Below are 12,654 nucleotides of genomic sequence, written 5' to 3' on the forward strand. Positions count from 1 at the left end.
AACTTAGACCTCAGCTTCCCAAACTGAGGTCCAGACCCTAAATGGAGTTAGAAAACCTTCAGATGGAGATCACAATTGCCTCAGCTTGATTACTAGGGCATTCTGGTGAGGGTACTTGGGTGAGGGAGGAAACATAGGAGAATAGAGCTTTCGCGTCAAAGACTAAGTTGTGAATTTTGGAGGCAAAAAAGTCTCTTTTTGATTTGGAGGTGCAGGCCTTGTATTGTTGTAGCGTGAGTTTGTAGGCTGAGAGTATGCTAGCACTAGGAGTTTTCCGCCAGTTAGATTCCTTTTGTCTTAAATGTTGTTTTAGCCTTCTAAGATCGTCAGTGAACCATGGTTGTTTTTTGGAGGCGTCTGGGTGGGATTTTTTTGTTGTTAGAGGGCAGAGCTTGTTGGCTATGGATTCTGTGATAGTATTCCAGGATCGTAAGGCAGTATTGGGATCGGTGAGAACTATAGCGGGAAGGTGTTTGGTCAGCTGATTGGTGAGGTCGTCAGGGTGGCAAGATTTCCTGTAGTTAAAGGAGGGAGTAGGTGTATGAGGGGCAATAGATTTTTCCAGTGCGAATGAGGTAGAAATCAGGAGTGATCCGACCAGGGTACCTTCATATTTTTTGGTGGGGAAGACGATTTTATGCCTTTGTTGATAAAGATCAGGTCCAGTGTATGTCCTGCTTTATGTGTCGGGTTTTTGACTGTTTGGGAAAAGCCCATCGCTGAGAATGCTAGTAGAAGAGTTTGGCAGCTAGGTGAGAGAGCAGGGTTATCCATGTGTAGATTGAAATCTCCTAGTATTATTGCTGGGGCGTCCAGGTTGAGGAGGGTTGTGGTTATTTCGATGATGGGTGAGACGTCAGATTCTAAGAGTCCCGGGGGGGCATAGACGAGAAGGATTTGGAGTTGGTGTGATGTGATGTGAAGAAGCCAATTTCAAGTTTAGTATCGGAGTGGATCGGATGTTGTGAGAATTTGAGGTCTTTTTTAGTTGCAAGTAGGATTCCTCCTCCCCTCTTTTTCAGTCTAGGCAGTGAGAAGATGTCGTAGGTTAGCGTCGGTAGTTGGTTTAATATTGCAGTATCTGAGGGTTTCAGCCATGTTTCTGTTATTGCGCAAATATCTGGCTTAGCGTCAGTGAGGTAGTCATTGAGGATTAGTGATTTTTTGGTTATAGATTGCGCATTGAAGAGCGATAGGGTGAATAGGGAGAGGCCTAGTAGTTGGGTTATCGGAGCTATTAGGATTGGTGTGAGTGTTTTTAGGTTGCGATGGTTTACTTGTCTGGTTAGATTTCTTTTCTGTAAGAAATGGTGATGTATGATTGGGATTGAGAATGTTGGATGCATTTTAGAGGCTAGATCCATTTTAATTGTAGGTGTTGTTATAATATAGAGGATGCTGGTTTCGTTTCAGTGGAGTTGTTGAATGGATTTATTGAGTTGTTGAGTGGATGCTGGGTGGATGCTGGAGTCCTGGAGGGTTGTCGGAGTGTGGAGTTGTTTGTGAGGTTTGATTGTCTGAGTCTGGAGTTGTCTGGAGTTGTGTGGAGTCCTGGAGAGTTGTCCGAGTGTGGCGTCGTTTGTGAGGTTTTTTTAGCGTTGTTGAGTGGCTGCTGTGGTCCTGGAGAGTTGTCAGTGTGTGTCACAGGTGCAGCTGTTTGTCTCTGGATGTGTCGTCCTGAATTGATGTTTGAGAGAGAGCGTTCGAGCGTTAGATGGCTGACTTGGAGGGTGTAGACGGACCTGGTTCTGGCACGCTCGGAAGTCTTGGTGGATTTTAGCAGGAGTCCAGCCGGCTTCCGAATAGTGGTCGAGGGCTCAGGGGCTCTCAGGGGCTGCACGAAGGGGCGCACAAAGGGGCGGGCCCCTTTGTTGCGCTCCTTCAGCGCGCGATGCTCGGCGCGCGGCGCCTCGGATGTCCGGGATTATAAACCTCGCGGGCTTCTCCGGGATTGGTTGAGGAAGATTGGAAAAAGGAGGGCCTGTCTTGTGGCTTCCTGCGGCGGTGGGCGGAGAGAGGAGAGTCAGCCGGATCGCCGTGATTTCATAGAAGAATCAGGAGGAGGTAAGTGTGAAGCTTCCCCGTGGCCGGAGCAGGGGCCCACGGAGGTAGGGCGAGAGTTAAAGGCCTTGACTCTATGAATCACCTCTATACCAGCTGTATTGTGGAACCAACTCCGGTGTACCCCGCGCTGCAGGCCACTACTGTACCCTCTCTGGTTAGAGACCTCTTCGGTGTACCTGACGCTGTGGACTTCTACTGTACCATCTCTAGTGGATAACTCTCACTGGTGTACCCCGTGCCACGGGCCACTACTGTACCAGCCCTGAGTGAGGAACCCCTTCGGTGTACCCTGCACTGCAGGCCACTACCGCATCATCTACAGAGAAACATCATCGGTGTACTCCGCTCTGCGGACCACTACCAGATCTCCACTTCTGAGGTATTCCCTCCGGGTATACCCCATCACACAGACTTTATTCTTTCTCGTGCACTCCACGCTTCGTGGGCAGTGCCTTTCTAATTCTCTAATAAAGACTCTATTCCACAGCTGTGTCTGCCGTCTGCTAAAACCGCGCCTCCCGATGGTGAGGCTCACAAGGTGCCTCCCCATCTCGGCCCAGGGCCCACATACCACAAGTCCTAACAGATTCATAACAAGAGCCAGGCGAAAGATCAGACGTAGTCCAGACGAAGTGGAGGTCAATACCAGAGAATCAGTCCAAGCGTAGCCAGGTGATGCAGGGGTCAATATCAGAGAACCAGTCCAAGCCTAGTCCAGGCGATGCAGGGGTAAATACCAGAGAATCAGTCCAAGAAAACGAGGAGCAGACAAGGGAACACGCAGGGACAGGAACCAGGTACGATGACAGGAACAGAAGACAGGAACGATGACAGGAACAGGAACCAGGAACGAGCAACTAGTACACGAGCAATCGTGGAGACCTGTTGCCAAAGCAGGGAACAAGTGGCTGGGCCCTGCATTTTATACAGAGGCCCAGTGATGTCATCACCCAGGGCCGTGGGCTACTTTCCCACCGCGGCCCCTTTAAAAGAGTGCAAGTTGCGCATGCGCATGTCTAAGCTGGAGCCCAGAGGAAGTAGGGCGGCCGCCTCACTCCGCGGCCCGCGCGGGGAGTCCCACTGGGCACCAGGAGGAACTGTGCAGAAGAAGAGGTGGCTGCCCACCGCCGCAAGCGAAGGTGAACCGGAACTGGCAGCTGAGCTCCCGGGGTGAGTAGGCCCAGGCGTGGGCCTGGCACGGCCGGGACATGTAACACGACCCCGACAGTCCAGTCTCTGCCTGTACTGCAGAGTTCCTGGTCATTTTCTAGCCTCCTGTCCAGTACGACCAGAAACCTCTTGGGCCTAGGTCCTGAAGGAGGACTGTTCCCAGGCCTGACGTCGCCAACTCCTCCATTAACTCTTCCTGTGACCTTCACGGTCGGCTCCCAGGGCTTTCACACCCTAGCTCTGGTCGACTTGGGAGCAAGGGGCAACTTCATTCTGAAACAACTCGTGGAACACCTCCGAATTCCCACCACCCCGCTCCCCAGTTCCCCTGGTACTATCTTCTATCCAGGGCGAACCCCTGCCAGGCAGGGTTACCCACACAAAGGCTCCTCTTCAGATCTGCACCGGTTCCCTATACATGGAGTCCCTCTCCTTCTATGTCCTAGACAAGGCCATTCACCCGGTGGTCCTTGGATTACCCTGGCTCCAACTACATTCTCCCCAACTTGATTGGGCCACACTGCAACTATCTCAGTGGGGCCCAACTTGCCACACCTCATGCCTTAAAGTTGTCACTCCTCCGTACTACATAGTGGCTTCGACTGTCCTCCCTGACCTACCACGCAGTATGCCTCCTATGATGAGGTCTTTTCCAAGAAGGCTGCCGACACCCTACCACCTCATCGTGCTTATGACTGCACCATTAACCTCCTGCCTGACATGGAACCTCCCCGGGCAAGAATGTATCCACTATCCCCTGCCGAAAGCTGCGCCATGACACAGTATATTCGTGAAAACCTGGCAAGGGCTTTATACATTGTTCCACCTCTTCAGCAGGAGCCAGATTTTTCTTTGTAGGGAAGAAGGATGGGATGCTCTGCCCCTGCATCGACTACCACGGCCTAAACACTATCACCCTAAAGGATTGCTACCCACTGCCGCTCATCACGGAGCTCTTTGATTGGCTCCAAGGGGCCAAAATCTTCTCCAAATTGGACCTCAGAGGGGCTTACAATTTGGTCCGTATTAAAAAGGGTGATGAATAAAAGATGGCATTCCACACCGGGACGGGCATTATGAATATCTTGTCATGTCTGCAATGCCCCAGCCGTCTTCCAAAACTAATGAATGAGGTGTTTTGGGACTGATCAAAATTGAGATGAAGGCAGCAGTCCAGCAGCAAGAGGGGGGCTTCCCAGTCTTTTGCATCGAGTGTCACATGTATGATTTTTTACCCACCGGTGAGAAGTTGTACATGTGCATGCGATGCAAAGAGCTCCTGGCTCTCAGAGAACGAGTCCGATCTCTGGAGGCTAGAGTAGCAGACCTGGAGGAGCTGAGGGAGACAGAGAGGTATATAGATGAGACCTTCAGGGACATAGTAGTCCAGTCCCAACTTCAGACTGGCAGCCCTGGTGCTGCCTTGGAGGAAGAAGGTCTCATAATGGGAGAGCACCAACCAGATGTAGCAGGAAAGGATCCTGTAGCAAGGACCTGCTCTCTAGGTAATGCATTGTCCTTTCGCACTGAGGATATCTCCCCAAGGCCTACTGCCCAAGAGGGAAGGGTTAGGTCGGCCGTCATAGTTGGTGATTCGATTATTAGGAATGTAGATAGCTGGGTGGCGGGTGGGCGTGAGGATCGCCTGGTAACATGCCTACCTGGTGCGAAGGTGGCGGACCTCACGCGTCACCTAGATAGGATTTTAGACAGTGCTGGGGAGGAGCCGGCTGTCGTGGTACACGTGGGCACCAACGACATAGGAAAATGTGGGAGGGAGGTTCTGGAAGCCAAATTTAGGCTCTTAGGTAGAAAGATTAAATCCAGAACCTCCAGGGTAGCATTCTCTGAAATGCTCCCTGTTCCACGCGCAGGTCACCAGAGGCAGGCAGAACTCCGGAGTCTCAATGCGTGGATGAGACGATGGTGCAAGGAAGAGGGATTCAGTTTTGTTAGGAACTGGGGAACCTTTTGGGGAAGGGGGAGTCTCTTCCGAAGGGATGGGCTCCAACTTAACCAGGGTGGAACCAGACTGCTGGCGCTAACCTTTAAAAAGGAGATAGAGCAGCTTTTAAACTAGAACAAAGGGGAAAGCCGACAGTCGCTCAGCAGCGCATGGTTCAGAGAGATGTATCTTTAAAGGATACTAATGATGCATTAGAATTAGGGCATCCTGACAGTGAGGTTCCAATAATTAGAAAAGTAGTCCAAGTGCCTGTAACTAAAAACTCACCTGAGCTAAAAAATTCTAACTTATCCCTATCAATTAAAAAGCAGAATAAAAATACAATCAAAAAACAAACTTTGAAATGTTTGTATGCTAATGCCAGAAGTCTAAGAAGTAAGATGGGAGAATTAGAATGTATAGCAGTAAATGATGACATAGACTTAATTGGCATCTCAGAGACATGATGGAAAGAGGATAACCAATGGGACAGTGCTATACCGGGGTACAAATTATATCGCAATGACAGAGAGGAGCAGTCGGGAGGAGGTGTGGCGCTTTATGTCCGGGATGGCATAGAGTCCAACAGGATAAACATCCTGCATGAGACTAAATACAAAATTGAATCTTTATGGGTAGAAATCCCTTGTGTATCAGGGAAGACTACAGTGATAGGGGTATACTACCGTCCACCTGGTCAAGATGGTGAGATGGACAGTGAAATGCTAAGAGAAATTAGGGAAGCTAACCAAATTGGTAGTGCAGTAATAATGGGAGACTTCAATTACCCCAATATAGACTGGGTAAATGTATCATCGGGTCACGCTAGAGAGATAACGTTCCTGGATGGAATAAATGATAGCTTTATGGAGCAATTGGTTCAGGAACCGACGAGAGAGGGAGCAATTTTAGATCTAATTCTCAGTGGAGCACAGGACTTGGTGAGAGAGGTAACGGTGGTGGGGCCACTTGGCAATAGTGATCATAATATGATCAAATTTGATTTAATGACTGGAAAAGGAACAGTGTGCAAATCCAAGGCTCTCGTGCTAAACTTTCAAAAGGGAAACTTTGATAAAATGAGAAAAATTGTTAGAAAAAAACTGAAAGGAGCAGCTACAAAAGTAAAAATGTCCAAGAGGCGTGGTCATTGTTAAAAAATACCATTCTAGAAGCACAGTCCAGATATATTCCACACATTAAGAAAGGTGGAAAGAAGGCAAAACGATTACCGGCATGGTTAAAAGGGGAGGTGAAAGAAGCTATTTTAGCCAAAAGATCTTCATTCAAAAATTGGAAGAAGGATCCAACAGAAGAAAATAGGATAAAGCATAAACATTGGCAAGTTAAATGTAAGACATTGATAAGACAGGCTAAGAGAGAATTTGAAAAGAAGTTGGCTGTAGAGGCAAAAACTCACAGTAAAAACTTTTTTAAATATATCCGAAGCAGAAAGCCTGTGAGGGAGTCAGTTGGACCGTTAGATGATCGAGGGGTTAAAGGGGCACTTAGAGAAGATAAGGCCATCGCGGAAAGATTAAATGATTTCTTTGCTTCGGTGTTTACTGAAGAGGATGTTGGGGAGGTACCAGTAATGGAGAAGGTTTTCATGGGTAATGATTCAGATGGACTGAATCAAATCACGGTGAACCTAGAAGATGTGGTAGGCCTGATTGACAAACTGAAGAGTAGTAAATCACCTGGACCGGATGGTATACACCCCAGAGTTCTGAAGGAACTAAAAAATGAAATTTCAGACCTATTAGTAAAAATTTGTAACTTATCATTAAAATCATCCATTGTACCTGAAGACTGGAGGATAGCAAATGTAACCCCAATATTTAAAAAGGGCTCCAGGGGCGATCCGGGAAACTACAGACCAGTTGCCTGACTTCAGTGCCAGGAAAAATAGTGGAAAGTGTTCTAAACATCAAAATCACAGAACATATAGAAAGACATGGTTTAATGGAACAAAGTCAGCATGGCTTTACCCAGGGCAAGTCTTGCCTCACAAATCTGCTTCACTTTTTTGAAGGAGTTAATAAACATGTGGATAAAGGTGAACCGGTAGATATAGTATACTTGGATTTTCAGAAGGCGTTTGACAAAGTTCCTCATGAGAGGCTTCTAGGAAAAGTAAAAAGTCATGGGATAGGTGGCGATGTCCTTTCGTGGATTGCAAACTGGCTAAAAGACAGGAAACAGAGAGTAGGATTAAATGGGCAATTTTCTCAGTGGAAGGGAGTGGACAGTGGAGTGCCTCAGGGATCTGTATTGGGACCCTTACTGTTCAATATATTTATAAATGATCTGGAAAGAAATACGACGAGTGAGATAATCAAATTTGCAGATGACACAAAATTGTGCAGAGTAGTTAAATCACAAGCAGATTGTGATAAATTGCAGGAAGACCTTGTGAGACTGGAAAATTGGGCATCCAAATGGCAGATGAAATTTAATGTGGATAAGTGCAAGGTGATGCATATAGGGAAAAATAACCCATGCTATAATTACACGATGTTGGGTTCCATATTAGGTGCTACAACCCAAGAAAGAGATCTAGGTGTCATAGTGGATAACACATTGAAATCGTCGGTTCAGTGTGCTGCGGCAGTCAAAAAAGCAAACAGAATGTTGGGAATTATTAGAAAAGGAATGATGAATAAAACGGAAAATGTCATAATGCCTCTGTATCGCTCCATGGTGAGACCGCACCTTGAATACTGTGTACAATTCTGGTCGCCGCATCTCAAAAAAGATATAATTGCGATGGAGAAGGTACAGAGAAGGGCTACCAAAATGATAAGGGGAATGGAACAACTCCCCTATGAGGAAAGACTAAAGAGGTTAGGACTTTTCAGCTTGGAGAAGAGACGACTGAGGGGGGATATGATAGAGGTGTTTAAAATCATGAGAGGTCTAGAACGGGTAGATGTGAATCGGTTATTTACTCTTTCGGATAGTAGAAGGACTAGGGGACACTCCATGAAGTTAGCATGGGGCACATTTAAAACTAATCGGAGAAAGTTCTTTTTTACTCAACGCACAATTAAACTCTGGAATTTGTTGCCAGAGAATGTGGTTCGTGCAGTTAGTATAGCTGTGTTTAAAAAAGGATTGGATAAGTTCTTGGAGGAGAAGTCCATTACCTGCTATTAAGTTCACTTAGAGAATAGCCACTGCCATTAGCAATGGTTACATGGAATAGACTTAGTTTTTGGGTACTTGCCAGGTTCTTATGGCCTGGATTGGCCACTGTTGGAAACAGGATGCTGGGCTTGATGGACCCTTGGTCTGACCCAGTATGGCATTTTCTTATGTTCTTATGTTCTTAATGTGTCGTAGTATATGTCGATGACATATTGGTATTTTCCAAGACCTCCAAACTCACCATCAACATCTCCCATGTCCTCCAACACCTTCGGGAGAACCAGCTCTTTGCGGAGCTTGAAAAACGCTCCTTTGATCCAATTCATTGTCGAAGTGGATGCCTCCTCAGAAGGAGTAGGAGCGGTTCTGAGCAAATACTCAAGCAACCACACTGTTGCACCTGTCGGTCGCAGACGGCTGTGACCTCTCATGCTCATCTCTTTTTTTCCCTGCACCATCAATCATTGGGAGAATGGCGGCCTCCGCCAACCAACACCGACCTCCCCAGCGTCCCCAGGACGGCGTGGGCACTGCCGACCGCCATCTTACTTCAGACATCACTTAGGCACATGCGCAGGGCCTTCTTATGTATACGTCATGGCGGGAACCTCGGGGGCATCCCCTCACGATGATGTCAGCCCGCTAGTGTACTTAAACTGACTGGCCCATTGCTAAGACGAGTTAGCAAGGAGTTCTCTCGTTGTTAAATCTGCTCTAACTTGGATCTTCTGTTCCAGAATCTCCTCGTGGCATTCGGACACTCTGAGTACCCGCTCCACGGGGGCTCTTCCGCGTCTTAGCTATCCGCTCCTCAGAGGGCCTTTCTGCCTTGGACTTCCTGACCCGATCCTCTTGTATCTCTGCTGGAACTTCCTTGTGTGAGTACCTTCTTCAACTTCTTTCAACATTGCTGAAGTCTCCACGGTGTACCCCGTGCCTCGGGCCACTGCTCCTGCAGGTGAGGTAGACGGTCAGATAAACCCCTTAGCTAGGTTTTCCTGGATGTATTCAGTCATAGCTCGGGTTTCAGGCTGAGACAACGGATAAATCCTGCCCTGGGATGGGTAGTGCCCAGTAGCAGGTCAATCGGACAATCGAACTTCCACAGGAGTGGAAGGATATCTGTTTTCTGCTTAGAAAAGATGTCCTTGAAGTCCCCATAGGGAGACGGAAGACAGAAACGGCTACTGCAACGGAGACTGCTGGTGAAGGCTCCACCTTCTTCAGGCATTGCTGGTGACAAGCGGAACTCCATTCAGTGAGCTGTAAAACTCCCCAGTCAAACTGGGAGGAGTGATGCTGGAGCCACGGCAACCCCAAGATTATAGATCTTCATTCAAAAATTGGAAGAAGGTTCCAACAGAAGAAAATAGGATAATGCATAAACATTGGCAAGTTAAATGTAAGACATTGATAAGACAGGCTAAGAGAGAATTTGAAAAGAAGTTGGCCGTAGAGGCAAAAACTCACAGTAAAAATATAAATATATTTTAAAATATATCTGAAGCAGAAAGCCTGTGAGGGAGTCAGTTGGACCATTAGATGATCGAGGAGTTAAAGGGGCACTTAGAGAAGATAAGGCCATCACGGAAAGATTAAATGATTTCTTTGCTTCGGTGTTTACTGAAGAGGATGTTGGGGAGGTACCCGTACCGGAGAAGGTTTTCATGGGTAATGATTCAGATGGACTGAACCAAATCTCAGTGAACCTAGAAGATGTGGTAGACCTGATTGACAAACTAAAGAGTAGTAAATCACCTGGACCAGATGGTATACACCCCAGAGTTCTAAAGGAACTAAAAAATGAAATTTCAGGCCTATTAATAAAAATGTGTAACCTATCATTAAAATCATCCATTGTACCTGAAGACTGGATGATAGCTAATGTAACCCCAATATTTAAAAAGGGCTCCAGGGGTGATCCGGGAAACTACAGGCCAGTTAGCCTGACTTCAGTGCCAGGAAAAATAGTGGAACGTGTTCTAAACATCAAAATCACAGAACATATAGAAAGACATGGTTTAATGGAACAAAGTCAGCATGGCTTCACCCAAGGCAAGTCTTGCCTCACAAATCTGCTTCACTTTTTTTAAGGAATTAATAAACATGTGGATAAAGGTGAACCTGTAGATGTAGTGTACTTGGATTTTCAGAAGGCGTTTCACAAAGTTCCTCATGAGAGGCTTCTAGGAAAAGTAAAAAGTCATGGGATAAGTGGTGATGTCCTTTCATGGATTACAAACTGGTTAAAAGACAGGAAACAGAGAGTAGGATTAAATGGACAATTTTCTCAGTGGAAGGGAGTGGGCAGTGGAGCGCCTCTAGGATCTGTATTGGGACCTTTTCAATATATTTATAAATGATCTGGAAAGAAATACGACGAGTGAGATAATCAAATTTCCAGATGATACAAAATTGTTCAGAGTAGTTAAATCACAAGCAGATTGTGATAAATTGCAGGAAGACCTTGTGAGACTGGAAAATTGGGCATCAAAATGGCAGATGAAATTTAATGTGGATAAGTGCAAGGTGATGCATATAGGGAAAAATAACCCATGCTATAGTTACACAATGTTCGGTTCCATATTAGGTGCTACAACCCAAGAAAGAGATCTAGGCGTCATAGTGGATAACACATTAAAATCTTCGGTTCAGTGTGCTGCGGCAGTCAAAAAAGCAAACAGAATGTTGGGAATTATTAGAAAGGGAATGATGAATAAAACGGAAAATGTCATGCCTCTGTATCGCTCCAGGGTGAGACTGCACCTTGAATACTGTGTACAATTATGGTCGCTGCATCTCAAAAAAGATATAATTGCGATGGAGAAGGTACAGAGAAGGGCTACCAAAATGATAAGGGGAATGGAACAGCTCCCCTATGAGGAAAGACTAAAGAGGTTAGGACTTTTGATAATAGCCAAATGGAAGGACCCAGGGAGGATAGTAAAGCGCCTAGGACCCCTAAACTATCAAGTTAAGGTGGGTCTCAAGCGACCTCAGGTATATCATATAAACTTGCTCAAACCCTGGATAGAGAGGGAGAGCATGACTGCTGGCATAGTGCCTGATGAGGAGGTGGATTTGGGCCCCCAGGTACAGGAACTGGATCAAAGTGAAGGTGTAAAAATAGGAGCGGAGCTAACTCCCTTGCAGAGAGTGCAGATAGAAAGGGTGGTTAGGCAAGCAGGAGATGTGTTTTCCCCGCTGCCAGGGCGGACGTCTTTAATTACGCATTCCATACAAACACCGCCTGGGAAGGTGGTTAGGAGGAGGCTTTACCGTTTGCCAGAAGCCATGCAGGCGGAGGTCATGAGACAAGTAGGGGAGATGTTGCAGTTAGGCGTCATCGAGGAATCCAGTAGCGCCTGGTGTAGCCCCATAGTTCTAATGCCAAAGCCGGATGGGACCCTACGCTTTTGCATAGACTTTAGATTGGTGAACGCTATTTCCAGTTTTGATGCTGGAATTGACGATTGACGCTGGAGTTGACGATTTGGTGGAGAGACTAGGGACGGCCCATTATTTAACCACATTAGACCTAACGAAGGGGTATTGGCAAATACCTTTGGAGGAAAAGTCACGGGAAAAAAATGCATTTGCCACCCCAGCTGGCTTGTATCAGTTTGTACGCATGCCGTTTGGCCTGCAGGGCGCCGCGGCCAGCTGTCAGCGCCTCCTGAACATAGTGTTACGCCCACACATAGGGTATGCCGCTGCCTACATGGATGATGTCATAGTCTACTCCACAGATTGGGTGTCTCACTTGGTAAAAGTTAAAGCCATGCTACAGTCACTAAGAGAAGCTAGCTTGACAGCCAACCCCACGAAATGCCGGATAGCGCAACGGGAGGTCAAGTACCTGGGGCATCTAGTAGGAAAAGGGGTGGTCAAACCCCTAATTGATAAAATTCAATGTATCCGGGACTACACGTGGCCAGAGACGCAGAAACAATTACGAGCCTTCTTGGGTATGGTGGGTTATTATAGGCGGTTCATACCTCGTTTCGCTGACCTCACCTGTCCCTTAAACGACATGCTAAGAAAAGGGGCACCGAACCAGTTACGGTGGGCCCAGCTAGCAGCGGAAGGGTTTGATCGCCTTAAGCGAGCCTTGTGCCAGGATCCGGTATTAAAGGCGGTTGACTTTACCCTTCCCTTTGTATTGCAAACGGATGCCTCGGGGACGGGATTGGGGGCAGTACTCTCCCAAATTGACCACGGTGAGGAGCACCCTGTACTATATCTCAGTCGAAGGCTGCACTTGCACGAACAGAAATACGCCACTATTGAAAAGGAATGCTTGGCGGTTAAATGGGCGATAGACT

The sequence above is a fragment of the Rhinatrema bivittatum genome, chromosome 14 (assembly GCF_901001135.1).
Source record: "Rhinatrema bivittatum chromosome 14, aRhiBiv1.1, whole genome shotgun sequence".
Taxonomy (NCBI): Eukaryota; Metazoa; Chordata; class Amphibia; order Gymnophiona; family Rhinatrematidae; genus Rhinatrema; species Rhinatrema bivittatum.